The sequence below is a fragment of the Epinephelus fuscoguttatus genome, linkage group LG10 (genome assembly GCF_011397635.1).
Source record: "Epinephelus fuscoguttatus linkage group LG10, E.fuscoguttatus.final_Chr_v1".
Classification (NCBI taxonomy): domain Eukaryota; kingdom Metazoa; phylum Chordata; class Actinopteri; order Perciformes; family Serranidae; genus Epinephelus; species Epinephelus fuscoguttatus.
This window is the reverse complement of record NC_064761.1, coordinates 15773608-15801602: the sequence shown is the minus strand read 5'-3', so window position 1 is coordinate 15801602 and position 27995 is coordinate 15773608. Positions and strand designations below refer to the sequence as shown.

At 41.5% G+C, this 27995-nt stretch overlaps 1 long non-coding RNA gene across 2 annotated transcripts in view; it reads right to left on the bottom strand.

Moving 5' to 3' along the window:
• Nucleotides 1-11042: 11042 nt before the first annotated feature.
• LOC125895766 (uncharacterized) overlaps nt 11043-27995 on the bottom strand; it is a 29856-nt gene continuing 12903 nt past the window's right edge. The window contains exons 2-5 of one of the 2 annotated variants that reach the window (XR_007450197.1): nt 23586-23692; nt 23131-23267; nt 11968-12131; nt 11043-11871 (exon numbers count right to left, since the gene is read on the bottom strand). This is a non-coding gene — a long non-coding RNA (uncharacterized LOC125895766). Of the gene's footprint in view, nt 12132-23130; nt 23268-23585; nt 23693-27995 lie in introns of both variants that reach the window. The other variant, XR_007450196.1, reaches the window with a different exon arrangement.

Below are 27995 nucleotides of genomic sequence, written 5' to 3'. Positions count from 1 at the left end.
CACTGAAACAATCTGGATTGATTAATAGCACTACAGGTAAGAGGAAAAATATGTGTGTTTGATTTTTGGGCAAACTGTCCCTTTAACTAAGTGGTTTTAGCTGCCTAACTTCAACAATACCATGATCATACATACATAATCAGGATTCAGCTGCAGTACCTGCTTCAATAACCAATAATGTACTTTTTTTGTTGAAATAGTCCATATAAAAACTCCCCTGAAAATGCATTTTGAATCCATTTTCACCTGAATGTTGCTGTTTGAGAAGCTTGCAAACACTTTGATTTGTGTGTCTGCGTGTGTGCGTGTGTGTTCCATAACTGAATATTTACAGTGCATTATTACTGTTTACATAGTTGATCCATGTGGCATGTCATTTATCTTTCTGGTGTTAATGTAGCCACACGTGTGTTTGACCACCCCTGGTCATGTTTTGGGGTTTTTACCATATCTTGTTTATGCTCTGAATTTATGTTTTTGTGTTGTCTAATTACAGCTCAATCACTGTAAAAGGGGTTTTGGACGTAATACGAGCATCACATCACGATTTCTATTTTGCTTTGCCTCTGTGTGATTTCAGTGCCAGGAAGTGCACACGGGCCTGTGAGGCATTGGGTAATGTGTTCTCTGTTTGATGTCCGTTTTCCAATCAATGACAGGCTTTTCCCAAACTTCTCTCTCCAAACTTCACCACCTTCCTTCGGGTGGTCGTACATTGTCTTTCCACTGCGCTGTTTACACCCGTGCGCCTTTGATTCAAACGTCTATTTGTTTTCTGAGGCCTCAGCTTCGTATACCACGAGGCAAGATAAATATTTTGGAGCTTCATAGGCATAAATAATTGATTTATGTCACACAGCAAAGCACGACATCTCGGCTTCACACAGCCTCGGCAGTGCTTTGTTTTGGGCCGGAGTATGACTGAGAGGACAATAATGTTTACCCTGGTGGTATTGCAATTAACAGAAGAAAACAGCTGCATACATGCATCCGAGGCTGTGTCGAATTAAAGAGCGATTGCGAACAAGTACAACTCTGGCTTTTGTTTACGTGTGGCGAGGGAGAGCGGTAAACAGTACTGGGTGAGGCGGGTGAGTGATACAGTCCCTCTGATGGGAGAGCTGCAAATTGATTCACACACATGCCACGATGGTTCAGATAGGTCTTTCGCTCTGTCTATCATATGTCCGTCTTGTTGTCTTTTTACTGCATCTTTTTCACAGATTTTAAATCTGTTCTGTCCTCTCAGCCTCTCTTTGTCCGTCCTGTCTTTCCCTCTCTGTCTGCCTCTCTTTTTGCTGTCTCTCTCTCTCGCTCTCACATACACACACACATACTCACACACACTCACACAGAAATTCTCATTACCTCATTAACAGAGGCAGCTCTCATTTAGCTCTTTAATGACGGTTCTAGATGAATGGGCCTGGTGCTGATCCCAGTGCTGTGACTGGATTAGTGATAATGACTGATCTATGGGAAGTGTGACAGCCTCATCTCAACACTCCCCAGGTCTCATCCTCTAGCCTGGGGCCAACCAAAGTGAGGTCCACAGGCCAAGTCTGGCCCCTCACACAGTTTAGGACTTTATGAGATGACCCCTGTTGGTCATGTTTCAGAGCATAGATTAGTCCATCATCAGACTTTTTCAATCTGCTTTTGTATACATAGACATATTTTTCATTGTCTCCTTTTGGGATAAATTGTAGTTTTAGTCTGTTAAGATGCCATTATTATTAAGTTAAGTATCTAAGATTGCATACCATACATGTACACGTAGTTTTATGTTAATTTTACTGTAACATTGTTTGTGATTTTTGCCGTTTTGTAATGGCCAATCTATGGACAGACATCACAGACTACATTCGGCTATACATGCAGTAGTATGTAGCATTGGGTTGCTATTTACACACATACTAACACACTCAGTTCCAACCCCCTTGCTTGGACCACACCCATCTTCGAACTCGGCCATCATTTTAATCTCAGTTACACATTTGTTAAGTTTCGTGATTGCGTCTTGCATCGTTGTGATGTTATTGTAGTGATCAAATCTGTCCATTGACAGAGAGACAGACAGACTATAAACAGATGGGAAAGTACTCAAAACCACCTTTAAGGTAGTTCCCGATAGATGTCACCAAGCCCACGATTCACCATGATGACACACACACACACACACACACACACACACACACACACACACACACACACACACACACAGAATCACGAGGTGAAAACAATACTAGCCGTCATGATGTTTTGCGGCCGGTAAAAATACCCACCATGTTTCCTTGTTTCAGTTCCAACAGAGGACCTTTGTTGCGCTCCAATAAGGCAAAATCCCCCAAAATTTGCTGTTGAATTTGATGTTCTTTCATACATTATTTGCATGTGCACAACTGATATAATAATACTGTGGCATTTGTTCCATAATATTGTCCATGAAAGTGTCCACATGAGCTAAAAGCTTAAAATAGGGCTGCAAACTAGGCAGTGTTTAGGTAAAATAATTGGCTGGCTTCACAAAGTTGCAAAACACTGCAGGCAAGTTGGCTGGAAACCATAAACATGTGGCATATTTTGTTAGAATGTAAATAATGTCTGCAACAGTGAGGAGCTCCAAATCCCTTCAGCAGGGAACCTGATGAAGATCAAGTGACCAAAATGTTTTGGTTTTTTTTATGTGTGTCAGAGGTCCAGGGTCAAAATGTAAATTTTAATCTGTCTTATTCTTTGCCTTTTGTAGTTGTTTATCACCCTTAAATTAATTTCTTTGTGCACACCCTTTCATGTTTCCGTCTTAAGATATTTTGTTAGCGTGACCATAGATTCATTTTTAATGGAGAGAAAGATATTTTTGTTAACATGACAAAAATACATTAAAAAACCAGTGTATAAAATCTTTAAGATATTGGGTGAAAGAGTTTAACCAGGAGGCTGCAACACCAGCGATCACATCCTGACACAGTCCCACTCCTATTCATCTTGTCTGACTCTTAACTTGATGTGTACATGGTGCGTGTTGACACACATGATTCCATCTCACCTGAGTCTTTCTGAATGGTTTACCGTCAATCCCATCATCATGCCACACATTTAACCCCGAGGCCCCGTCTCGGTCCCCTACAGTCAGCCCTCAGCTGATCCATCAGAGCTGCCGGTCGGCTCCCAACCTCTACAGACCCAGGGTTTCCAGTCTAAGACCACAGGGGACATGGATCTCTGTCTGGAACACCCAGCAAGACCACTGAGACCCACTGAGGGCCAGGCAGGCTGAATTAGTTCAGGCTATTACGGTGCTTGAGGTGTGCACTAAGACCTTATTGAGTCTGAGTGGTTAGGTAGCTCTTTGTAATGTTGGCACTGAGCTGGTTAGACGGCTGATAATATCCTCACTGCTTGTGCTGTGAATAATATGAGAGACAGTGGATTAAAGTAATGTGTCACGAATACATACACCAAGATATTGCATTGTTATGAATAAAAAATAGTGTATTAATACAGTGTATTTAAACTAGATTTTTCTTACTTAAACATTTGTATGGTTTTAAAACTTTTAAATACCAAAGGGGCCAAATGTCAGGGGCCATGAGCACCTTGACTTCACTGCTCTTTTCCAACGTGCAAGCATAGCAGTAAAAACTCTCTTTTGATTGAATATACAGAGAATAAATTACAACTAAATAAATAATAATCGTTGGCCCAAGGCAGGAGTAGTGTGGTGTAGGCTTTGGTGGATGAATGGACTAACACATTGCTGGCCTGTGATGTGTCATTTGCATGCTGGTTTCTTTTTATCATGATGATGAAGGTTTCCTAATTGTCTTTACCTAACCCTGACCAAATCTTAACCGTAATGATGTTAGTTCAGAAAATAGTCATATGAACCATTTTTGTCATGGTGATTTGTAACAGTTTGGGCAGAAAATGCTTCAGTAGGGAAACAAAATGAAACCTCATAATCTCATAATGATTTTTTTTATATGAAAACAACTGTTTATAAAGCTTTTCAAGTCAGACAGAATTCCTAAATGTTTTCTGTTCATCTGAATAAGTGTTCTGCACAAGTGAAGTAACTGTATCAGAGTGTCTACATCTGTGTGGGGTGAAGTCTAGGAGGGCTAGATAATGTAATACCCCCTCCCTTCCTTCACCCCTGCACGTTACCCCACGGTGTGTGTGCCCAAGGCAGTGGGCGCCCTGGCTCCTGTGACTAGTGGGTTTGCTCCCTTCAGCAGCACCACTCATCTCCCTCTTTAATGTCATTTAGCTGCGGGGTGGCCAGCGCCTCACTCGCCCATTAATCCCATTCCAAATGCCATAACATTTCCCAAAAAGCCCCTGCTTCTTAAAGCCGATAATTAGAATGTCTATTTAAAGTTCACCGCTCTCCCTTGCCGTTATCAATTAAAAGCCGTTTAAAGGAGATCGGTGGCAATCGTCAACAAATTAAATCTCTTCCTCGCTCTTTGACGTAGAGTCTAGCATGCATAATAGGGGTCACAAAAGGCCCTGTGAAAAGAGAGCAAAATTTAAAATTTCCAAACAGTTCTGCCGAGTGAAAGAGCGGCCATAAGTCACTGTAACCGGCAGTAGATGCAGTATGTTTAGTGAGACTTTTGGAGTGGCTTTATCATCATGTGATATAATTTGATCAAAGTAGATGCAGAAAAGAGGCCAAGTGAGGTTCTGATTAACATTATCAAAAGCTTGGGATAAAGGACCGTGAGAACACAGCGAACAGACACAGCGACATGGGTTTTAATGAGATTAACGCTAATAAAAATCATAATCAAAAGCCTCACATTCTTCTCCCTGCTCATTATGTGTGTGCAGTGAAAATTAATGTTTTGGTAAATAGCACATGGTATACACACATGCTGCATGTTGAGGATCTCCCTGGAAACAAATACATACAATTCTTATGAAGAATAAGCGTGCTGCTTTGACACATTTCTTTAACACATTTGTATTCTTAAAAGCTGCATTAACGTGCAGTGTGTTGCATGATCCACAGGCCAGCAAAGGCAAAACATTTGCTTTTAATTTGAAACCAAGCACAAATAATATTGGAGGCAGAGAGAAAATGTATTTTTTGAGATTTTCATTTGGGGGCGTCATCTCATTACCGGCTGACGATGATACATTAGTGTCGCTCACAGGAAAAGGATCATTTTCCAATGGAAGCCCAAACCTTATTGTTGGGAATGTACCATCTGGATCTCAAAGGGCTTCGCTCCCACATCTATCTTCTCTGGGATAACACAGGAGTCGGCACGGGGAGGCAAGACTGATTGGTGATGAATTATGTATACTTTTAGCAAATTGTGATATTTGTCTGGCAACGTGATGCTACATACGACGTACCCGAATCATCAGCATGTGCCAAATGATCCTCTCTTTGGCGTTTTCTCATCAGACACAGATTTGATATCTGAAAAAAAAAATCTGTGTTGGTATTAACCAAATGATATTTTGCATCTTCATCACATTAATGCTGCAAGTTAAAAAGTTCCTCTTTGTAGAGTTAAAAGCCAGTCCAGGAGCAAAGCTGTAACAAAAAAGTCAACACATTTTACAATTTGATGAATAACTTTTTGTTGGCTGTGTGCATGCATGCAAAGCCCATTATGTTTGATGTCGCTCTCAGGGGCACACAGTGTCCCCTTGTTCCTCCTACCTCTGACAGTGACAGGGTGAGCCTGAGGAGGTGTGCCCTCTAATAAAACATTTATATCCGGGAGAACAGCGTGTCCAGCTCCAGCCACAACACAGGCTTTGACACCAGGGGCTCTTTTGAAGTTAGCCACCAAGATTTAGAGGCTTTTCTAAGGGGGGCCCATTGTTCGGGACTCTCCTCCCTTCGCATTCCCTCCCCCTGCATCGAGACTCATGGTGCTAAAGTCTCACAGTAGTCTGCAGCCACTTCAAAAGATGCCCCACATGAAAGGGCTTGGTTTGACCCCTGCCCATTAAGCGGCGGCTAAATTGGTAGATCGAAAAGTGGGGTAATTTGTATCAACTCAGTAAGTTATTATGCAGCTAAACAGGAAGGTCATGCCTTTATGCCGTGGCCTTAGCTCCAGCCCCATAGCAACAAGACATCAATGTAACATCAGTTCCCCAAAACACCGGCTTGCACTCTCTCAAAACGATGCGTGTAAACAAGGCCCGATTGTGGCGAGACAATCAGCCTTCAATTGTGGCACATAGGCGTGCAAGAGGACCCAAAGTGAGGACAGGAAGTGTGTGTGTGTTGCTATTTTTTTTTTCCATCACTGGCATGGGATAACTGTCCTGCTTAGCCTGGGAGATAATGTCTGATAATGGTAGGCTAATGATGCTTGGACTGATTAAATTAGGCCAGGGGTCCAGTGGGTCAGAGCCCTGGAGCATACGAGTGACTCACCTTCCCCCCGCAGCTCCTCCTCCTGGGAAAGGCAAAGATCGGTGTTTCCCCCCCGGTCCCAGTTTTTACAGCTCAACCAAAATTCTCATGGCGCTAAAATCAATGTTGCCATTGTTGGGGCCAAACGGCACGTCCTGACCATGGCCAATGCAAAGAATTCCAAATGGCAGGGCCTGCTGGCCTGTTGGGAGCTACAGATTTGATTATGAGGAGGGCCAACGTTGTTTTTCAAGCCTGTCACATAAAGGGGGTCTTGTTCCACATCAGGACAATGGGACCTCTAAGTGGCATGTGAAACTGACCCGACTATGTGCAATAATTCAAGCCTTTGATTTGACAAATGTTTTTGTGCCTTCCTCCACATCTGCAAAATACCTCCACTTCTCTGCATCCACTCTTCTTCTGTCTTCCTCTCTTCCCTTGCCAAATACTGTTCCAGCGAGAACTGGCTCGCACAAGATTTACCCAATGAAAACAGGAGGGGAGAAAATGAAAAGAAGAAAAGAACTGTGTTGGAGGGGAAAATGTTGGGCACGCAGATAAGTTTGGCTGTTTGGCTTTTGTTTTTTGAATTAAAATAAAGGTTTCCTTCTCTGCTGTCACATTGCATTAGCGGCAGCTGCGATGGCTGCTATCAGCCCTGCTCCTGGCTGCGGCTCTGTGTGGAGCGAAGCTGACGGTGTGTGGAAACTAACACAGGCACTGTGCTGTGACCGCGTCACCTGCAATCAGGCCCAGCAGCCAGCCAGATTAATCATGACAGTAGGCAATATTTCCAACATTATTAGAAGAGAAACCTAATATTTTGGGACATCAGGGATCCCGGTGCCGGTGTCCATCAAAGTGAGAGCCTTCATTTAATGCTCCTTGGATGGGTAACCCTGGCACTTAACCCCTTTTAGATATTCCATCTCTCTCCTCTCCTCTTCTCTCCACACACACACACAGGCGCACACACACACGGGCACACACACACACAAACACGTATACAGGCTGATGGCTTATGATGAGGCATCCCTCCCAAACAGAGGTGATGCATTTATTCCCAACACAATTTCTCACTGCCATTACGCCATGTTTTCACAAAGCCAAACAAGAAATTGTACACCTATATCTGCCCTGTAACATCAGTCCTATTTGCTGGGGATTGTGCAAAGGGCTGTGGGGGTTAGTGAAAACAAAATGGACCTGCCACACCTGTGTACATGTGTGATTGTGTGTGGGAGCGAGGATTTTCATGTATTGTGTGTGTACGTGTTTCAGTAACCGCTTTGTATTTTTTTCTCAGGTGTGTGTGATGGGAGCCTTATATCTGTTTGTGGTGTGTCTGGAGGGGTCTTATTGTACCTCTCTGTGCACCCTTAACATCGCTTACACTTTCTATTTTGTTTATCTGTGTGTGTGTGTGTGTGTGTGTGTGTGTGCCTGGAGTTTGATTTGATGTGATTGTGTCTGGCATGTAGTGTGTGCAGGTGCTGTGAATCGTAGAGATCCTTATAATCGTGACTCATCCCCACTCCTCTCCTCTGTTCCCAGGACATTTCACCCCTCAGAAGGTCTGTCGATAGGACAATGTGTTTGCATATGGATTAACAAATGCTCAGACACACACACACGCACACTCATGCACCTAAGAGTGTAGACATACACACACTCTCAATCATGTGACCAGTAAACCAGTATTTCTGGACATTCAATGCTGTACTTGTATGAACATGTAAGTGTGTATTTACATTTGAACCATTTTGACTGAACATCAATATTAAAGATGCAGTATGTAACTCCAGCACATATGTCGCCGCTTGGTCAGTGTCATTCACATCTACATAGTACATCTACATGTTATGCAGGAGGTATCCTCCTGCATGCAAAAGGATGCGGTTAGATTTAGGCAACAAAAGCATGTGGTTCGGTTTACGAAAAAAAAATCATGGTTTGGCTCTACATTAATACAGGAAGTAAAGTCTGGGGTTTGTTGGGCCCATCCACCGCCCCTCCGCCTGGCCTATAGGCAGTCCCTCCAGTCACTTTGCCTGGTTTGAGAGCTGCAATATTCACTGGGTTTTTTTTGCAACATTATTGGAGTCCATGTTTTGAAACTAATTAAATAAAACTAAAGAAGAGACAAATAAAAAACATTTGCAGCTACTTTTTGTAATATTCAGTATGATTATTATAGCAAGTGATTACATGACTTATTTTTTTTGGAGGTAGTAGTTAAAAAAAAAACACATTTTTTTTTCTCCTTTTGTCATTAGCTGCAATTTTTGTCATTTGCTGCAATTTCCTGCAAAAAAAATCACATAAAAATGCTGCAATTTTTATTATTGTTTTTTTGCCACAAGATCCTGAAGGGACTGTATAGGGAATTTCCAGCTCCTTATATTGTGTAATTATCGGCAGCATTTCAAACTAACGCCATTGGGCAGCGTTATCATACCATGACGCAAGGTGCCGTTAGGCCACGTTACATCTGGTGCTGTATTGTACCACTGCCAAAGATGGAAATCACTGACAAAGTGGAGGTATTTGACAACTTCGGAATGAGAAAAGGCTCCTAACTCTGGAGAAAGATAGTTTATTATTGAGTCTCATTCCCAGGACGTCAAAAACCGATGCTTTGGGTTGGTGGTTTCCTCCGATTACCAGCCCAAGGTGGTTGGTATTTGACATCCTGGGGATAAGATTCAACAATCGACTACTCTTCTCCAGAATTACATACTGAACTTTTAATCATACAGAGCCTCAAAGAGTTGAAAACCTTTAATCTTACAGCAGCTTTTGAGAATACATACCTGCAACTGAGAAATCATGAACTTGGGTGAGCAAATTTTTCAAAATAAAGGTGCTGACAAAATAATCTCACCACAAGGTCCAATTAGGATCTTTCAATCTTTCTAGGGTGATGGATTTTGGATGGATGAATTGTCACAGAATCATAGATGTTAAAATGCAATTTTCTTACACAGGATGTGTTAGAAGTTGACAGTCACAGTCACTTATTGACCTTGGAAACAGTAGTTGAGAAAATAGTCACACCTTAAGGTTTTTTTCATAGCTGTTCTTGAGCGTTTGATCACATTACATGATCTTCATCAGCAGATGGAGTTTTGTATAGCTTTATTGTTATTACTATACATATAATATTACATTCAAAGCATATTTTTGAATTTAGGGATGAAAGTCTCTCTGCTTTTTGAGCCCACAATGCTCTTCACCAACATTGGCACACATATTTGAGCTTTAGTTTTGCTGTGGTTTCTTTTAATTTGACAAAAATTAATATCTGCCACTGGCACTTTTCCGTATAAGTTTAAAGTGTAAAGGCCTAAATTTCGTCAAAATAAAAGGCCTTTTCTTCAGGGACGGGAAGGCTCATGTTCTGAATATTAAGGGCGGCATGTCCCTTACATCGCCCTTAAAATTTACACCAGTGGCTGCACCCAAAACCCAACCACTGCTACAATGCAGAAACTGTTTATTTATCAAGCATCTTCACAGTTTAAAAACAAATTACACACATAAATACCACTGGTCTTATGAATCCTCTTTCATCTACTGCTGCTACTGAAGTGTCTCTAAATGTCTTAGTTTAAAAGTAAAGATAAAAATACAGAGTGAGTGTCACAGGATGCCTGTTTAATATCCACAGCTGAACACTGGTGAGCCCTTCACCTGCCAGCAATACTCACTCATTGACATCCATCCTGTGACCTACTGTGCTTTCACAATCTGTATACAAACGCTACAGTGAGATGCTGCATCAAACACCAAGTGACATATCAATCACATTGATCCCCAGAATCGGTGCTGTTTATTTGCTTGTCAAAGGACTCAATTGGCAATCAATGCACGGTTAGTTTAATTTTGCTCATTGACTGACTATAGTGTGTGTGTGTGTGTGTGTGTGTGTGTGAGTGTCCCCCTAATTCTCTGAGCCTTGTTTAGGGGAGGAGAGGAGAGTGAGACAATGTTGTCCTGCTGGCGTGTGCCTCGGCTGTGTTCATCAGGGGGTTTGGGGTGCCTAATACACCATGGCGGTCCCCCATTTGTTTAATTTGTAAGGCTCTGACATCAATTGTTGAGCTTCATTTGCTCCATCGAAACGTCACATGTCACCGCTAATGGGCCAAGCTGTGCGTGTGCGATGGACGCATGTGAAGTGTGTGTCTATGTGTGTGTGTGTGTGTGTGTGTGTGTATGAATGCAGCAGGCCAGGGTCTGCATGTGTGTGGGGGTGGTTTGGAGATATATTCAGTTTCAGTGAAGGGTTGCAGATTCAGATGCAGAGAGAATATGTGGGGAAAGATGAGAAGAAGCAAGTGCATAATGGTGAATATGGTTATTTTGTGTGTAAACAGTTTAAAGTTAACAGTGTATTGTACAGAACCAGACCAGCAAATTAAGTGAAAATCAAACCAGCAACAAACTAAATTTAGATTTTAGAAGTGAACTGAGGACAGTCAGTCTATCTATCTATCTATCTATCTATCTATCTATCTATCTATCTATCTATCTATCTAATCAAGTAATCAGATAACTTAGACCTTTGCTTTACTGATGAGCAACAGTAAAAATACAAAATAGAAAATAAGACAGGTCTCTTTAATGAACAACTAACTGGTTTTCTTTTTGGAAAAATCAACATTTTTATTGCATACAAGTCATAATGAGTTTTGAAGAAAACATTTTTTGAGATGCACTCCCACACAGACACACACACACATATACAGTTTAAGTTTTAGCCTAATGTCTTTGTACCATTTCATCTCTTAGATTCTGACTTTTACGTGCATATTTTTTTTTATATATACTATATATATACTATATTTTGGACAGAGCCTGAGATTTAAAATTTTCATCACCAACAAATGCTTCTCTGGAATTGTTGTGCACATTGTAATAGAAAACTTGAAACGTTACATTTTTGTGCCACCAGTTATTATAAGATTTGGTGAAGCTCATGCTTACAGTTAGCAAAAAGAAATAGTAATACTTTTTGGCACACCCTCACTTTCTCTTTGCAACATAAATTCTGCTGCCAATAATGAAAACTTCCATTTTTTTTTCAGCCCGGGTGTTATTCTTATATTTTTGTCTATGTTCGTCATGATAACATTTTAATTATTGCCTCATTTGTAGAGATTTGCAGTTTGCTACAGGGCTGCAGCTACATAGAATTCAAGGACATTGGTTTCTGTGTTTACCCTCTGTGTGACTCAAAGATAAGGGTGTGAGATTATTTCTGTTGCACTGCTTGCTCCAATCAACAGTAATCTTTGCAGCACTCCACATTTCCCAAACTCTACAACAGTGGTAGTCAGTAAACTGCTGGACTAAAACATGGCAATAATGCACAGGATGACCAATACCAGAATCTCCCTTTAAACTGTGTAAATCAATATAAATTGTGCGCTGCAGTTTCATTTAATATGACTGTAATTCCAAGGGATTCTGGGCTGTGTTGGACAAAAAGAACAGATCATTAGGTCCTGCTGGCTGTTCTGAACGGATTAATTGTGTTTAGGACTCAATGGGCCTTCATGAGAACTCACATTTGCACAGATGCTGCATGTGCGTGATAATGACCAGTGGTCTGCTTGCTGTTGGAAACGATGACTTCAGAGAGGTCTGCCACTGTGTGAATCTTCGTCTGCTGCTGTGGTCCATTCCTTTCCCCAGGCTGCAGTGACACACTCGCACAGATGTGTGCTCTATACTGCCACACATGAGCATATGCATATCATTATTAACTCCCACACATACATACACACACTCACGCACAGGCACACACATATATTAGTCAGACAGTCAAAAGCAAAGTGCAGCGATGGACAAACAGAGCGACTGAAGGCCCACGCACCACAGCGATAACCCTGCCGCATGACTCAATTCAGGGAATATGCCCAGTCACATCAAAACATGCTCTTTGTCACCAGGCCCCCGAAAAACATGTTTGTCATGTTGACCTCTGAGGGTTATGTGTTCCCCAACTCGCAGGTCCAAGTATAATTATTCAGCATCTCAATGGCCGCCATTCATCTTCTCTTATGGCAAATCATTGCCCGGAAGTGATCTAAACATGACCGCGGGAACCTATCACAGAATATTTGAAAGCAAAGCGGGGGAGTCTAGGGGCATAATTCTGTTGTGAAGGGCTAATGCATTCACACCCACACAGATTGACTCACCCTGACAAAAGAGGCTGTGTTGTCTATTCTAGGCAGCTGGGCAGGATGGCGAAACTTGGAATCCTTTGTAGGCCGGAAGAGAAGTCAGTCTTTGTCAGATTTTTACAGAGTGTATTTTACAATACGCCTTTGCACGGCCGGTCAGGCATTCAACGTTGCAACAAGGCTAAAGAAAGTTTGCATAGATTAGCAGTGTTATTGCAAATGTTGAGCCCACATATGTGTTAATCAAGCCTTTTTGAAATGCAGGCCTTGTCTGTTTGGGAATTTTCTTTTTTTTTTTAACAGTCTTCTGACACCGAGGCTGTTTATCTTTGTATACTGCACACAGGCAAACTGTGAATGAGGCCTGTTTGCAATAGAGTGACGATAAATCAAAGAATTACCACTTTGCCTCAAGGTAGTTAAAAGAACATTGCAGTTTTGTGTCTCTTAGTCATGTGTTTAAAGAGACAAATGTGAATGTAAATTGTTCGAGATCACTGGAAATGAACAGGGAAGTGAAAGCATGGAGAAAATATTCATAACATTCCCCTGGAGATTTATTATTCCTCTTGAATAAGATAATATTTGGTGAAGAGAGACAGGAGAAAAAGGAAAAGTTACTTCTATTTGGCTCGAACATTTCACCCATATGTGGTTCTTGATCTCATCTTCTTCAGGCTATCCACCAGATTTTGGAGCCTGGCTGCAGGGATTTGCTCCCATTTAGCCACAAGAACATTACCGAGGTCCAACACTGATGCTGGGAGATAAGGCCTGGCTCACAGTCGGCGCTCCAGCTCATCCCAAAGGTTTGGATGGGATTGAGGTCAGGGCTCTGTGCAGGCCCGTACCAGACTTTGTGCACTGTTGTGTTGAAACAGGGGAGGGCCTTCACCAAAGTTTCGGCACAAAGTTTGCGGCACATTGTTGTCCAAATTATCACTGAAGGCTGTAGCATTGATTCTACTTAAAGGTCCAATGTGTAGGATTAAGGGGACATATTGGCAGAAATAGAACACATTATAATAAGTATGTTTTCTTTAGTGCATAATCACCTAAAAATAAGAATTGTTTTGTTTTTGTTACCTTAGAATTAGCTGTTTATATCTACATAGGGAGAGGGTCCTCATCTATGGAGATTGCCATGTTGCACTGCCATGTTTCTACAGTAGCCCAAAATGGACAAACCAAACACTGGTCCCAAAAAAGGTCTATTTACATTTTCATGTCGGCCACCGTTGGCAGCCCCTGTGCGATAAGAGCATCAGAAAGACACTGATTTGGAGAGGGAGAGACCTCTTCAGATAATTCAGCTCGTTGTAGAAACATCCTAAACGTCTGGATCTTAAGTTATCAGATACAAAAGGTGGGCACACATTAGCAGGTGCTGGGCTTGCAGCCTGTCTCCAGCATGCCAAACAACGTAGGAGAAACACTGATTTGTAATGTGAAACTGCTTTATTCAGTTTTTTTACTGGTTTTTGTCACTGGGTTTGTTGGTTTTGGAGAGGAGGAGACCTCTACGAATAATACGGCTCCCAGTAAAAACCTCCTCAACAATAAACAGTAAAGGAATTCTACCTGTAGAAGTTTCAGCTGGTTGCAATCCTCACAGCTCAATGCCATTAAATCCCCCTAAATCGTACACACTGGACCTTTAATTGAAACTAAGAGGTCTATAGACCAAATCTTTAATAACAGCTCTGGACCAGAAGTACAAAACCCTGACAGGTGTCCACATAATTCTGGCCCTATACTGTGACACAGGCAGCAGATGTGATCATACCTATGTGTTCCCATCCCACACACTTTAGGGTTCATTCATTGCAGCGGGGACGTGAGAAGTATCCGACCTGAGAAGCGGTCAAGGTCGTGGGAGCTAGAAGTGCAGCTCAGTGCAAATTTTCAGCTTCCTGTACTGCTCCTCTTTACAACACTGCCCCTTCTGTGTTTATACTTTTTGCTTGTAGGTCAGAAACTTTCCATTTCCTGGTTGTCTTGAATGCACTAATAGATAGGGAGTACCCTTGCTGCCAATCAAAATGAGCCTCTTGCCCTCGGCTGGGTGGAGATTGTTGCAGTAGCACTGAAGCATCCTGTTTAGTTATTCAATTACCATAAAGGCCCGTTACCTCAAAACAAGTTTATTGAGTTATAAAAAATCTATTTTGCACAAAGAATGCAAAGATATGTAAAAATTGAAACCCTGCCGACTCTGTGACCTTTGGAATATTTTGAGCGTCAGATTTTGGACGTTCACATTAAATGTGCAGTGAGTCTATTTATTGTGGCGCACAGGAAAGCAGTTTAAATAGTTTAGAATGGGCTCGTTTGAGAAACGAGGAAACATAGAAGGAAAAAAGAACGAGTAAAAGCCCAGACAAATGGAAGTGCTAATATGTCTCCATAATAGATATGTTTTCCCATGATGTTCTGCAACAATTTTTCTTCAAATTCGATTAGCTTAATCTAATATTACTCTGAACACCTAACATTTTTCATTGTCTTCACTGTAATTTCTCTACAGACAAAGAAAGAGAGAGAGCAGAAGGGGAGTGTGTGACTTCAGACTATCTTCTCAGGTGTGTAAGTGTGTGTGCAGTGGTGGAATGTAACTCGGTACAAATCTAGAGGTACTTGAGCAGTTCCATTTTATGCAACTAAAGACTTCTACTCCTTGTCTGACAGCTTTAGTTACTTTTCAGATTATAATTTTTCATACTCTACTAGTTAAGTGAAAGCCACGTGTCTCCAAATATGGTGATTATGAATCAGAATTTTTCTGATTAAAAAGGATTAAAGGTCCTTTACGTGATAACAAAATTCTCCCACTTCTTAAGCAAAATAAACTTTTTGAAAAGCCTATTGGATCAGCTGGGAAATGCATCGTTGAGTGTGGTGTAACTCCAAAGTCGTCGAAATCCAGCGCTTGGGCAGTGACTTGTGGCATCAGAAACCAATGAAAAAAGGCATCCCTTAATGTCGGCATGATACGCGGCGGGTTGCTGTTATAGTTTAATGGCATCCGGCAGCATCAGGAGGAAACGCGGCAGGAGATGGATGAGTTATGGCAGTGAAAGGCCTAGTGGAAAGGCCTGTTCTTTTTTCCTAAACCTAACCATGTGTTTTTGTTGCCTAAACCCAACTATGTGTTTGTTGTTCAAGGAAAAAATTGTCAATTCACGGTGTTGTACTGAAGTAGTGCTTTTATTTTGAAAGAGACTGTATGTTAACGTTAAATTTCCTGTGAAAACGTAAGTGTATCTTGAAAGAAGACAATGCATGTAACGGGCAGAACTTGACACAGTGTCCCAGAATGTCAACAACCAACACACCCAGTGTACCTTGCACGTCGTATGTGGACATGGAAAGAAATAAAAATATGTGACGAGGTCGGAGTGAGAATATGTTGCATCGTCACAAAGCTGAAAACAGTTTTTCAGAGCTCGTGAAAAGCTGACTTTTCAGAGATGTAACAGTGAGGCCAAGTAGTGTTAATTAGCATTTCCTTAAATACCATCAGACACATTAATGCATGAGCAATATTAACCGAAACACATCATATATAATAGTAAAACATGGACAGGGTGGTCCCCGTCTGCTCTCTGTGGAATGAGTACTACTACTTTTGATACACTGAGTAAATTTTAATGATAATATTTACATACTTTTACCAAAGTAAGGTTTTGAATGCAGGACTTTAACTTATAAGGGAGTATTTACACAGTATTTTTACTTGGTAAAGGATCTGAGTACTTCTACCACCACTGTCTGTCTGTGTACCACAGGTGTCACTGCATACAGTGTGTGTGTGTGTGTGTGTGTGTGTGTGTGTGTGTCTCCTTTTCCCTCTGTGTGCACTGTGTTTGGTAAGAAACAAAACACACTACTGGCTGTCACAATGCATTTAGCGCTCTCATCGACTGTGAAATGTTTAGTTACTCTGTCAAACCTCTCTGGCACGGGGCCCAAGTTGCAAATTAATGTATAGCTCATATGCACCTTGGTGATTTGTTATCCAAAGGACTGTTTAAATAAGGTATTTAGGCAGCAGTGTTAATCTACCAACAAAGGCTCAGCTGTTTTTAGCAGATACAATGACTGTCAAGAGTCTCGGCTGGAAGTGCATCTATTCATGCACAGCTGAGTCGCATCAGTCCCACACACACACACACACACACACACGCACACTTGGCAAAACACACAGTTTGGCTGTTGGTACTTTGGCTCTTGAAACATGATAATTCTGAGGACATGAGACTTAATGTGAGTTTGGATTTGAACTAAAACACTCAGTTTAGAGTTGAATTCTGCCTGCAGTGTGAGAGAAGGTCGTGTGTGGTCTGGTGCATATCCATTGTGACGTGTATCTCCAAAAGGGGGATGAGTTTATACCAGCTACGTCTCTCAGCGCAGCCGTGTGTGTATCTGGAATAACCCACAGAATATATACACTGACTTCATTTTATAATTATTTCTCCGCCGTCAGAATGCTTACAGATGAGACGCACGTGGGTTTTTATCGGATGTCCTCAGACACTTCACTTCTTCAGCTGACTTATTATTAAGTTAGACTATATGATTTACTGTTCTTTGGCACACCGTTTTGGATGAGATGCAATGCATTACTGCTCTTGTGATGTATATTCATGTTGACAAGAGTGTGCTGCTGTTGTTGCTGCTTTGAAAAATATCTTTTTTTGTGAATGAAGTCTGTAGTGTGATAACTGAATGAATGGCAGACCCAGAGCCGGTCGCGGCGCAGCATACGCCCGCTACAAGCCGTTCAGCACCGCGGACAGTCGGACTAATGGGATGTCGAACCAATGGGCTGTCGGACCAATGACATGGACCTGCTGACAGAGCCCCAGATAACGGTAACATGGAGACGACACGCTGTAAAGGCATGGTTATTCTTCCCAGTGTTGAATCAGGTCTGCCTCCAGGGCCTGGGTCCAAACACAACGTGCTCCCCATGATCCTGTTGACGCCGCCATTGTTGTTGTTTGCCGGCTTGCCAGTGTTTCCAGATCTTGGGAGAGAAACAAGCAACCAGGGCTATGGAAACAAGCCCAAAAGAAGTGACGGATATATATAGAGAGAAAGGCGACGTTTAGAGAGCAAACTCAAATAAGCAACTCCACTTTAGAAACAAGCCCAAAAACACGCAACCCACAACTGCCAATAATTGTAAGCGACTTTACAACTAGCATGCCAGATATCTAGTCCCAGTCGCAGACGAGGGGGCGACTTGCTCGTTCACACATGAGGACTCGTCATGGCAGACATTCTGCCGACTCACCACCGACCCAAGGTGGCTCTCAAGATCCTCTGCGACGTCAAAATAGTGTTGAAAATAGTGTAAGGTGAACTAGGCTTTATCAAGATCAATCCAGGTGAACACAGCATTTCCAGAACTCTCAGTCTTCTGGGTATTTGTTTTTAATGTTGAGTACACAGACCCCCAATAAATTGTGGACTAGTTGTGGTCCACACTGGAAACTACAGAATACATCTCTTGTTTTCTGTTTGTTGTGCTAATATGTGCTCTGAAAAGCTGGTTGTTTATGTAATCCAGCCAACAGAAGCACCCCTCAGGTCCTTCAGTAAATTAAAATGCTTCATTGCTGTGTTGCATCTAGCGTCACGGAGAGTTATAATTTGTGTTATGACAACAGCTCCTTTTGATGATGATTATCAATGCAACCTTTCACGATGAAGCACTTCCAGCAAAAGGAGCTCGTTTTGAAATCAGCATGCTTCGTATTAAACCTCACATTGCCTGAATTCCTGTTTTTTTCCTTCCTTAAATGGCTGGCAACAGATAGATGCAGCCTCTAAGATGCACAATGGCTCCTCTTGGGCTGGAATTGGCCCACATGAGGCTGAAAGCTCAGGCTCTCCAGCTCGGGACTGCTGCTCGTTGAAGAGGTGGCACTTAAAGATTTGATTTTGCTTTGAACCGACTTATTTCTTGAGAAAATACCACATATATTGAATTTGAACTCGTGTTAGATTCGGCCACATGGGCTGAACGGTTTCATAATGATAATCAATTGGGTTAGTGTTGGCCCTGTCTGTGGCGCTGACAGAAACATGGGCCTGATTTAGGGCAAGGCTGGTATCCCTGTGGGCTTGTCACATGTTCCACAAAGTGTATAAATCAACTTAAATAATTTAATAAGTTTGAGATTACATTAGTGCGTAGAAATCAGAGAGAGAAAAGCCTCAATTGTGACACTAAATTTCAGAGCTGATATGCTCAGAGTGGTGATAGACCCACAGAGACGAATCGAAATGCCTGGAGCCTTTCATGTTTCTGCATCTTAAGAGCTTAAAGCCACAATATGCAACTTTCTTACCGAGCACAGTGTACCACATTGTTGTTGTTGGTATGCTACTGATCACTTGATCTCCAATATAATATTTACTCAAAGTGGTGAACTGCATCATAGTCACTGACAAATTATGGAAAAATCCAACAAGAAGCCTCTTTTATACAAGTGATCTGTATCTGGACATAGTGGACCCAATCTGGTCCAGATGTGAGCTGGCTGATCTGATCTCATTTCAGTCATGCACACCTGGAATTAACACACATTTTCCTGACCAAGATAACTTGTTAATGCATCGTGTAAATTGGGTAAAAAGGTTCCTTTAACAAAGTATATAAATCCTGAGAGATGTTTTCAGTGTTTCATTACACTTTACAGATAACAAGAACCAAGCAAATCAAGTTTGTTGCCCGGGTGAGACCATCCAGATGTTTTCCCTGGTAATAAGATGGAAACATATTTTTACCTGCTGAGATGATGAACAAATAAATAGCAAGATTTATAATTATTTTATCAAATAGACGTTTTTCATGTCAAATAAATGTTTAATAACTGTGCTGGTACTTATCCAAATCGTAAAGAGAAAATATACTTCCGTTTCCACAGGAAATGTACTGTTTATGCACTGTCCCTTTTAAAATAAACACACTACGTTGGTAAACACTGCAAATTGATGTTTTTTTGTTTTTTTTTACAGCAACAAAAGTACTTGGTTGCGTTCAGCCAACACTGGCACATGGTTGGGTTTAGGCAACAGAAGCATGTGGTTGGGTTTAGTAAAAACGAACAGGGTTTGGCTTTATAATCTTACCGGAAGGGGACACTGGCCCCCTGAGTGATGTCGTGGTTGTTGGACCCATCCACCAACCCTCCCATCCACCCTACTTGGACTTCGACCGCCTTAACTTTTGTTGTTGTCCCGCCGTGTGTTGCCATGTAACATGCCGACATGAAAGAACAGCCTTTTTCGACGCTGTCTGATGCCAGAAGACACTGACTAAGCGCTGGATTTCGATGACTTTGGAGTGAGGCCTCATTGAGCAGCAGCAATAATTTTCACAACAGCAAAGTCACTATATAAATAATATTCCTGACATCACAATACTGAGTGTAGTTTAGTTTTCATCGGTCACTGTAAGTCATTCATCCTGTTCTCTGTCCTGCTGTCTGCTGCTGATGTGATTCACTGGGTGCAGGTAACATTACCACTGGGAGAGAGAGGAGAGGCTGTTTGTGTCAGCCAGCAGCTAAAAAGAATTTTCCATATTTTAAGATAAGTGGCAAGCTAAGCTAAACAGTTAGACTATGTACCACCAGCTTTCATTTTAGCTTGTTTGTAACGATACGCTATTAGCCGAGCTAGCACTGTGCTTGTGTAAAACATAACGTTAATGGTGGTGGACTAGAGACTGCTCATGCTCATGCTTTTTGAACGTGTGTATTGATAAATTATTGGCTTTAAACTTACGTAGATTCCGTCAACTTGGTTAATTTTTGAGGTACCGTCACTTCAGCCCCTCCACGGCCTGTTTGCTGTTCAGTGACTTCACTTGGTGTCGTGTGTGTGTGTGTGTGTGTGTGTGGATGTGTGTGTATGGAGGAGGTCAGCCCCAGCACAGAGACCAGGCGAGAGGCTGCAGCATGTTAATAAATGAAACCAAAACGTTAAAAAGTACTGATAAAAGAACCAATATCATTGGAGCTCGTCAATACTATGATCTTTGATAATTTAGTCTAATGGCTTGTTAAGTACCAGGTTTCGGTACCCATCCCTAGACTTAACCTTAAAGTTAGGTAATGGTTAAGGAAGTGCATGCAAGTGTGACACACCAGCTATTCCACAACTAATGTGTGCCATACCAAGTGGGTATATACATGTGTGAGAGAAAGAGAGACAAGAGAAAAGTTAAAAGAGAGTAAGGTCTGATCAGAAAGTGTCTCATCTATCCTCTTGACAGTCCTGTCTCTTGACCCTCTGTGTCGGCCCCGACCCATCCAGCTGTGTGGCCAAAGTTCAGAAAAAGGCCCCAAGGTGTTTTCTGATTGATCCAGCCAACAAACAATGAACGCTGTGTGTCTTGTGCACCATTGCCATCTTGGCGTGGGTCAAAGAGCTAGCCATCTTTGTTGCCTCTCCTGCAAACAGTTGACACATCATGATGAGTGAAAGGTGTGCGGAGAGCGAGGGAGCAGGAGTGGCATGGTGGGAGTAATGATACGTGACAGAGAGGTGGAGAGAGAGCTTTGTTTGGGTCTGGGTATGTTGCAGCGCTGCCTAATTGAAGGATGTTTTAATGCTGTCGGAGGATGGCAGGTTGGAATAATCATAGCTATTTGTTTACGCAGCAGACACCCCGATTGACTTTTAATGGCTGCAGCCTGTGTAGTGCTTCCAAGCACCCGGGTGAATTTGACTTTCATTACCGTGTGGAAAACATTCGCTCATCTCCTCAGCTTTCCTCTCTTGGTTTACATGAAGACGTTGGATTCTGCATAATTGATGAGGCAGCTTGTTGGTTGGTGAGTTTCTCTGTGACTGCAGTGTTGCAGAGTTGATTCCCGGGTCTGACTTTGTCTGTTTTCTTTGCAACACGCTTCCACATCACGTCTGACCTTTCTGATGAGAAGTAAATGTGTTGTGTTGTGTTCGAGGCAGGGTGCTGTAGGAACTTAGCACATTATAACTCCAGCTTACTGTACTTTAGTACAAGTATGATTTGATTTGTCAATAACAACTCAGCTCACCTCAGATGTCAAATGATACGGTGTTGTATGACCATATTTAAAGTGTTTTCTGGACATTTTCTGAATGTTTTAAATGAGCTAAGCTTTATTCAAGTAGATTTTGAATTCAGCATAAACTTGACCTCTAATAAAATACAGTTTCAGTAGACCATTGAGACATTTTTTTTTAAATTATTTTATTTTGGTAGTCTGTTATATATATATACTAAAACTTCAATTAGCAGCCCGGGTTATTGTTTGCTTGAATCACTGAACTCAACAAGCTTATATTTGGGACAGGCCTTTAATTCCTGTCACATTAAAACCATTGCTCAGCAAAGATGGGGAATACAATCAAATTGTTTATTTGAATCAGTATGACCATTACATGTATAAAAATCAGGTTTTGAATAACATATCAATTATGAATCATTCAATTGATCTAGCTCAAAGAGAGAGATACAACACTCTTTTTATGGCACCCAGCATACCGACACAACACCACAACGGCCACCCTGATACAATCACTGCTGCCCCCCCACAACCCCCTTCCAAAAAAGTAATCAAAATGATTGAAAATAATTAAAGGTCCTGTGGGATTTTTTTTTTTTAAAAAATTGAGTGGGCTAGTTGCTAGTAAATGTTCTGTTTCTTACAATCAATATAGCCCTTCAAGTTAAAGCTGTATAATTGTCTTTTTAAGGAAAAGGACAACCAGCTAATTTGAAGACACACACACACATATATACGTATATATATATATATATATATATATATATATATATATATACACGTATATATACACGTGTATATATATATATATATATATATATATATATATATATATATATTCATTCATTCATCTTCTAACCGCTTCATCCTCTTGAGGGTCACGGGGGGGCTGGAGCCTATCCCAGCTGACATCGTCAGGTCGCCAGACTATCGCAGGGCTGACACATAGAGACAAACAACCATTCACGCTCACATTCACACCTATGGACAATTTAGAGTTACCAATTAACCTAGTCCCCACTCTGCATGTCTTTGGACTGTGGGAGGAAGCCGGAGTGCCCGGAGAGAACCCACGCTGACACGGGGAGAACATGCAAACTCCGCACAGAAGGGCTCCCACGCCCGGGATCGAACCGGCAACCCTCTTGCTGTGAGGCGAGAGTGCTAACCACACCACCGTGCCGCCCATATATATATATATACATATATATATATGTATATATATATATATAAAACCTGTCTCCTATCGTCCTAGCCATTAGCATTAGCATTAGCATGTTAGCCATTAGCCTAGATACAGCCGGGGTGCATAGTAGTGTCAGACCTGTTAAAATGTAAGTGAACGGTCATACTTCAGGTGCAAAGTTAGTCCACTAAACAAGCTTTTTCTCCACAAAGACTGCCTCATATCGTTAGAATAAATGTCAGAGAACATATAGAAAACGACATGTAAACGTGTTGTCTTACTTACCGGTGTGCTGCCATGTTTGTTTACCATTTAGCTCTGCTTTCCAAAGCGCGGCCGAAATATCATGAGAACAAGCAGCGATCTCATACTGTGTGTCACTTTGTTACTGGGATGTCGTCATGTTCTCATATCTCACTGATCTATTTGGAGTACAGTGATATCATAGCAAAAATGAACAAACAAACTAACTAACTAAATCATCATTCAATAATACTGTACAAAAAGATGACCCAAGTTGTAATTAAGTTGAATTATCCTTTAAAAATTAAGTCAAAACATTCATGTCTGAAAGCTGCCTACATATATTATAACCTCTGGTACAGCTTCCTGTTAATTAAAAATCAACACATGCACCACTTTGTTTGAGAATGCCAAGGCACAGGACTGCAGGCAATCATTAACATGCTGACTTTAAAAGGGACACCAGTTTATTCATTGAGAGATAAGTTTTCTTTGACCTTCTCTGAGGCTGGGTCGGAGGTCACATCACTAAAGGGGATTCAAAGATGGCTGCTGCTGCTGCTGGTGTCCATCTTCACGGTATAGCTCCCAGGGCAGAGACTTCCTGTTCAACAACAAAAGCTGCCTTGTTATCATGCATTATCACTACCTAGCACATCTTAGTGAGTCATGGAGTTGGAGTGACGGGGGGGGGGGGGGGTCTGATCCTGCAGTGGGGGGTCATGTTAGCTCTTTTTTTTTTCCAAATACCATTTTCCCCTCAGTTCCTAATGGGACATTGATCAGCTGGGGGTGGGGAGGAGGGTGTAAGGGGTGAGAAAATAGGGCTATTATTTCCCTAAAAACATAATGTAGGAGTCACTTTTTTAGGTGTTGAATGTGGACTATTTTAGGTGAGTGGAAAGTAGGAATATATACGACACAGTTTTAACAGGATCCTATTAAAAATACTTTTTTTTGTGGTTTGAAAAGTTGATGGTTCATTGATGCATTGTAAACAAATAATACATTATTTCTATTGTTTAAATCAAGTACCAACATCACCACACAACTGCACCAGAACCCTCTGATAAATGTGGGCACACACACACACACACACACACACACTTGCACACGCTGTACTGATGTTTAATTACATTAATATGCAATATCAGTCGTTGGTAGCTGTTTAATTATGAATGAAGATGTAATGACACTACCATTAATATTTAATTAAAGGGCAATAAAGTGTTATTTGGCAGCATTACAAAACTAGACACTAATAAAGGAATGTCTTTAGCCAGTAATCATTAGAGGCAGAAGACAGCCCTGTCCCTCTTAAAATTTGACTGTCTGAAAAGGTAAATACAGAGGACACACAGAGGGCAAAGTGAGTATACATTTGTGTGTTCACAGTGACTTCACAGTCGCGGGAGTCTCTGTGATCAAAACCCGTAGAATAGCTAATGCCGCTAAAGTGGAATGACCTTATCAAGCTGCAGCGAATGTGCTATCCGTGCTGCTCAACACAAAACAAAACGTGACATCAATCTGACGGGTACAAATAAGAGGGAAGAAAGAAAGCAAATGGGGCACTGTAGAGACGGTTAGATCCCCTTGGAACATCCGGAGTGTCCTTCCATGTGGTAGCATCCAGCCAGGTAAACAACTCACTGGGTCGACACAGTCAGCTGCTCCGGGCACCAAGAGTTCAATACACTTTCATGTGGTGTATTTCTGCTCTTTTTCCTGGATGAATAACACCTGAAGAAGCTTGTGTGACATGATTTGCCCTTTCACTTTCACTATCTACCTACCAATTTATCTATGAATCCCCGGAAGTAGACGAGAGGCCAAAGTTTGCCCAGGCCGGAATGCATGATGCCAGCCGGCACAAAGCATTGCTTAGCACCAGACACCCATGCGGTGACATTGAGATGCTAAAGCTGCAGCTTGTTTACACAAGTTTCCCCCTTTTCTCCTCTCTGAAGCCACCATTTAGACAGACAATGGGCACAATGTGGCCCTCATCTGTGAGTGGGCCGGGCCGACAGGGTGAGCAGTCAGCTGGGGCACTCTGGTTTGCTCTGGAGTGGATGTTTACATCAGTGGGAGGAAGCATTGTTTTAACTAAGAAGGCCATGACACACACAGACACACACAACTTTCTGAGGCAATAAAAATGGTAAATACTGTTTGCATGATTGTGATGAAAATATTTTTCTTTTAAACTTTAATAATTTTGTTCATTTTTTTTTTTTGAATTTCTCTTATGAACTTAAATCAATTCTGCTAAAGCTAGTTGCCATAAAAAACAGCAATGGGGATTTCATGTTCCCTTTCTGATTGCTTCACATTAGACCATTATTAAAAACAATTACAGCAAATTTAACCCTATTGCTGGACAATAACAGCAAAATGTGCTTGATAATACAAAATCCCATCATTCAATGTCAAGAAATTTTCAACATCCAATGCCAATATTTTTTAAATTCTTGCTTTCTTCAATACCTGTGCATGGCAACTACAGTAAAGTTAAAGGTATGGAGTGATAGTCGTTATGGTTAATAATCTATGGGTACGGTATGTGCAGGACTGGGCAACCAGAACATGTAATTCAGGTTAGTTGTCGATGCTAATAAACAAGCAAACATTCATTTCAGGTCTGTAACGGGTCTCCTGCATGAAAGTCAGATGTGCTATACAGCTGTCTACTACACCAGACCTCACTTTCTGTTGTACAATACACATGATATATGATATATATCATACTATGTAATTTCTGAGAATACTGGGCCAGCAAATTAGCATGTAGCCTAACATGGTGATATTTGTCAGCACCTGAAACAGGATGCACCTCTCTTGAACGTGATTAGAGAACAAAGATTACAGATTCTTAAAAGAAAATGTACATAGAGAGACAAAAAACAATCTCAAATAAATCGTATGATCATTTTACCATCCTCTGCCTCGTCATCGCGCGGGAGAGAGTTGCATCTCAATCGTGCACATCTCCAAGAAAACTTCCTACAGAGTGCAGGACTGACACGCAGGCCTCAGAGCTCCCTCGGCGTATATTAAGTCCAGCTAATGAGCTGGTCAATGTGACGAGAGGCGGCTGTGATCGATGTCCCCTCTGAATTGATGTGCTCTGCAACGAAGGACACTGACCCACGGAGAAATGTTGATGAAGTAGCCGCCTGGAAGCCTGCACTTCCCCACAGCCTGCAAGGAGTCTGTGAGTCTGTGTGAACGCCGCTATGAGGACGGGGTCATATCAGTGGACGTTGGCAAGTTATCAGCATCATTTTATGCTGCAAATATATATCTGCAAGTACTGAACATGGAGTCACTGTGACTGCCTGCATGAGTGTGACAGTTAAAAAAATGCAGATATTGATTTGAGTATTATTTACATTTTAATCCAGATTTTAAGGAACAATGTGATTTGGAAGTTTCAGCTTTAGATGTATTAAAGCTTGCACTCATATACATATACACATACACCATAGAGCAGATATATAGTTAGCCTTTGAAAGAAATTATGGCCAGTAGTATAACTGAAACTATGTTTTCTTAATGATGTAAAACTTGATATGCAGTTCAGCTCCCTTCGTCTTTGTCTAATCATGAACAATGTATGGATATCTCTGTTTTTGCTCATTTCGGGCGCAGTGGAAGAGACTGGGCTGAATCTGCATATAGTAATCATCAGAAAAATTCCCCAGCAGAATATATTTGCATAAGATTATTACTCATTGGCAGTGACCCCGAATAAGGATGAGCCACATTACTAATAGGCTTCTCTTAATGCTAATATATAAATCCTGGGATATATATCCACTTTGACATTAATGACTAAATGTTACTTCTCAGCCTTGTCGCAACGATGATCAAAAGTACTTCACTTGGCTTTTTTTCCCCCTTCTCTTTAAAATTTCAGTTCTGTCTTCCTTTTCCGACTAATATTGTGGATAAAAGATTTCTGCATGTCAGGCTTAAAGAGGCGAAATCATTCAGTGACTCTGGCAGAGAAAGTTTCGGAGGGACTGCAAGAGGGACAGCTCTGAAGTTGTGGGGGGAGTTTGAAGTTGGTGGAATTGTAATGTATCAAATAGTGGAGGGGAAAGTAAGGAAAGTAAGAAAATCCCTCCTCCTTAGGTTGAAAATACTCAAGATAAAAATAACACTAATGCTGCAGCTTTTTACTATGTGTCTGAAAATTTGGTGATTGATATATTGGACAGATAAATGTGCTTGGGAAAGTCTCTCTCTCGGCCTTTCTCTCGGCTTCTCTCCCTTCCCCCTTCCATCTGGCCTTTCTCGGTCTCGACTGCACATTAACCAATAAAGATGAAATGTCTCCCAAAAAAAAAAAAAAGCCAGCGTCCCACCCGACTTGTCTGCCGTCCTCGGGTCCTGTTCAGTATGCAGCGCGGGCAACAACTCAATTAACCAGAAGCCCCTAGCCATCACACCAGCAGGCTGCCTCATAATATTTCCCATAATGTTTCATCCAATTTGGAGAGTTTGACGTTTACCCCCTGCAGGACTGCAGCGATAGACAATGACTGAAGGCAAGGGGGCACTGAGGTGGAGGTGTGTGTATGCGTGTGTGTATGTGTGTGTGTATGTGTGTGTGTATGGTGATGAGGACTGGAAATAATTGCCCAGGCCTGCAGGTGAGCATGCATCATCACCTTTTTACCAACTCCTCCAAAACTTTGCAAGTACAGGTATATATTTTTCAAATTCTTGTACATAAACTTAACAGTCCACACAAAAGTAGAAAGGGTATGTATATATACTGTATATATGTGTGTGTGAGAGAGAAAGAGTGTGTAAAAATTATTTTGTGAAATATTGCACACACTGCAGAGGTAATAGACTGCTGAGATAAAGGGTGTTTATAGCACAGTACCATTGGA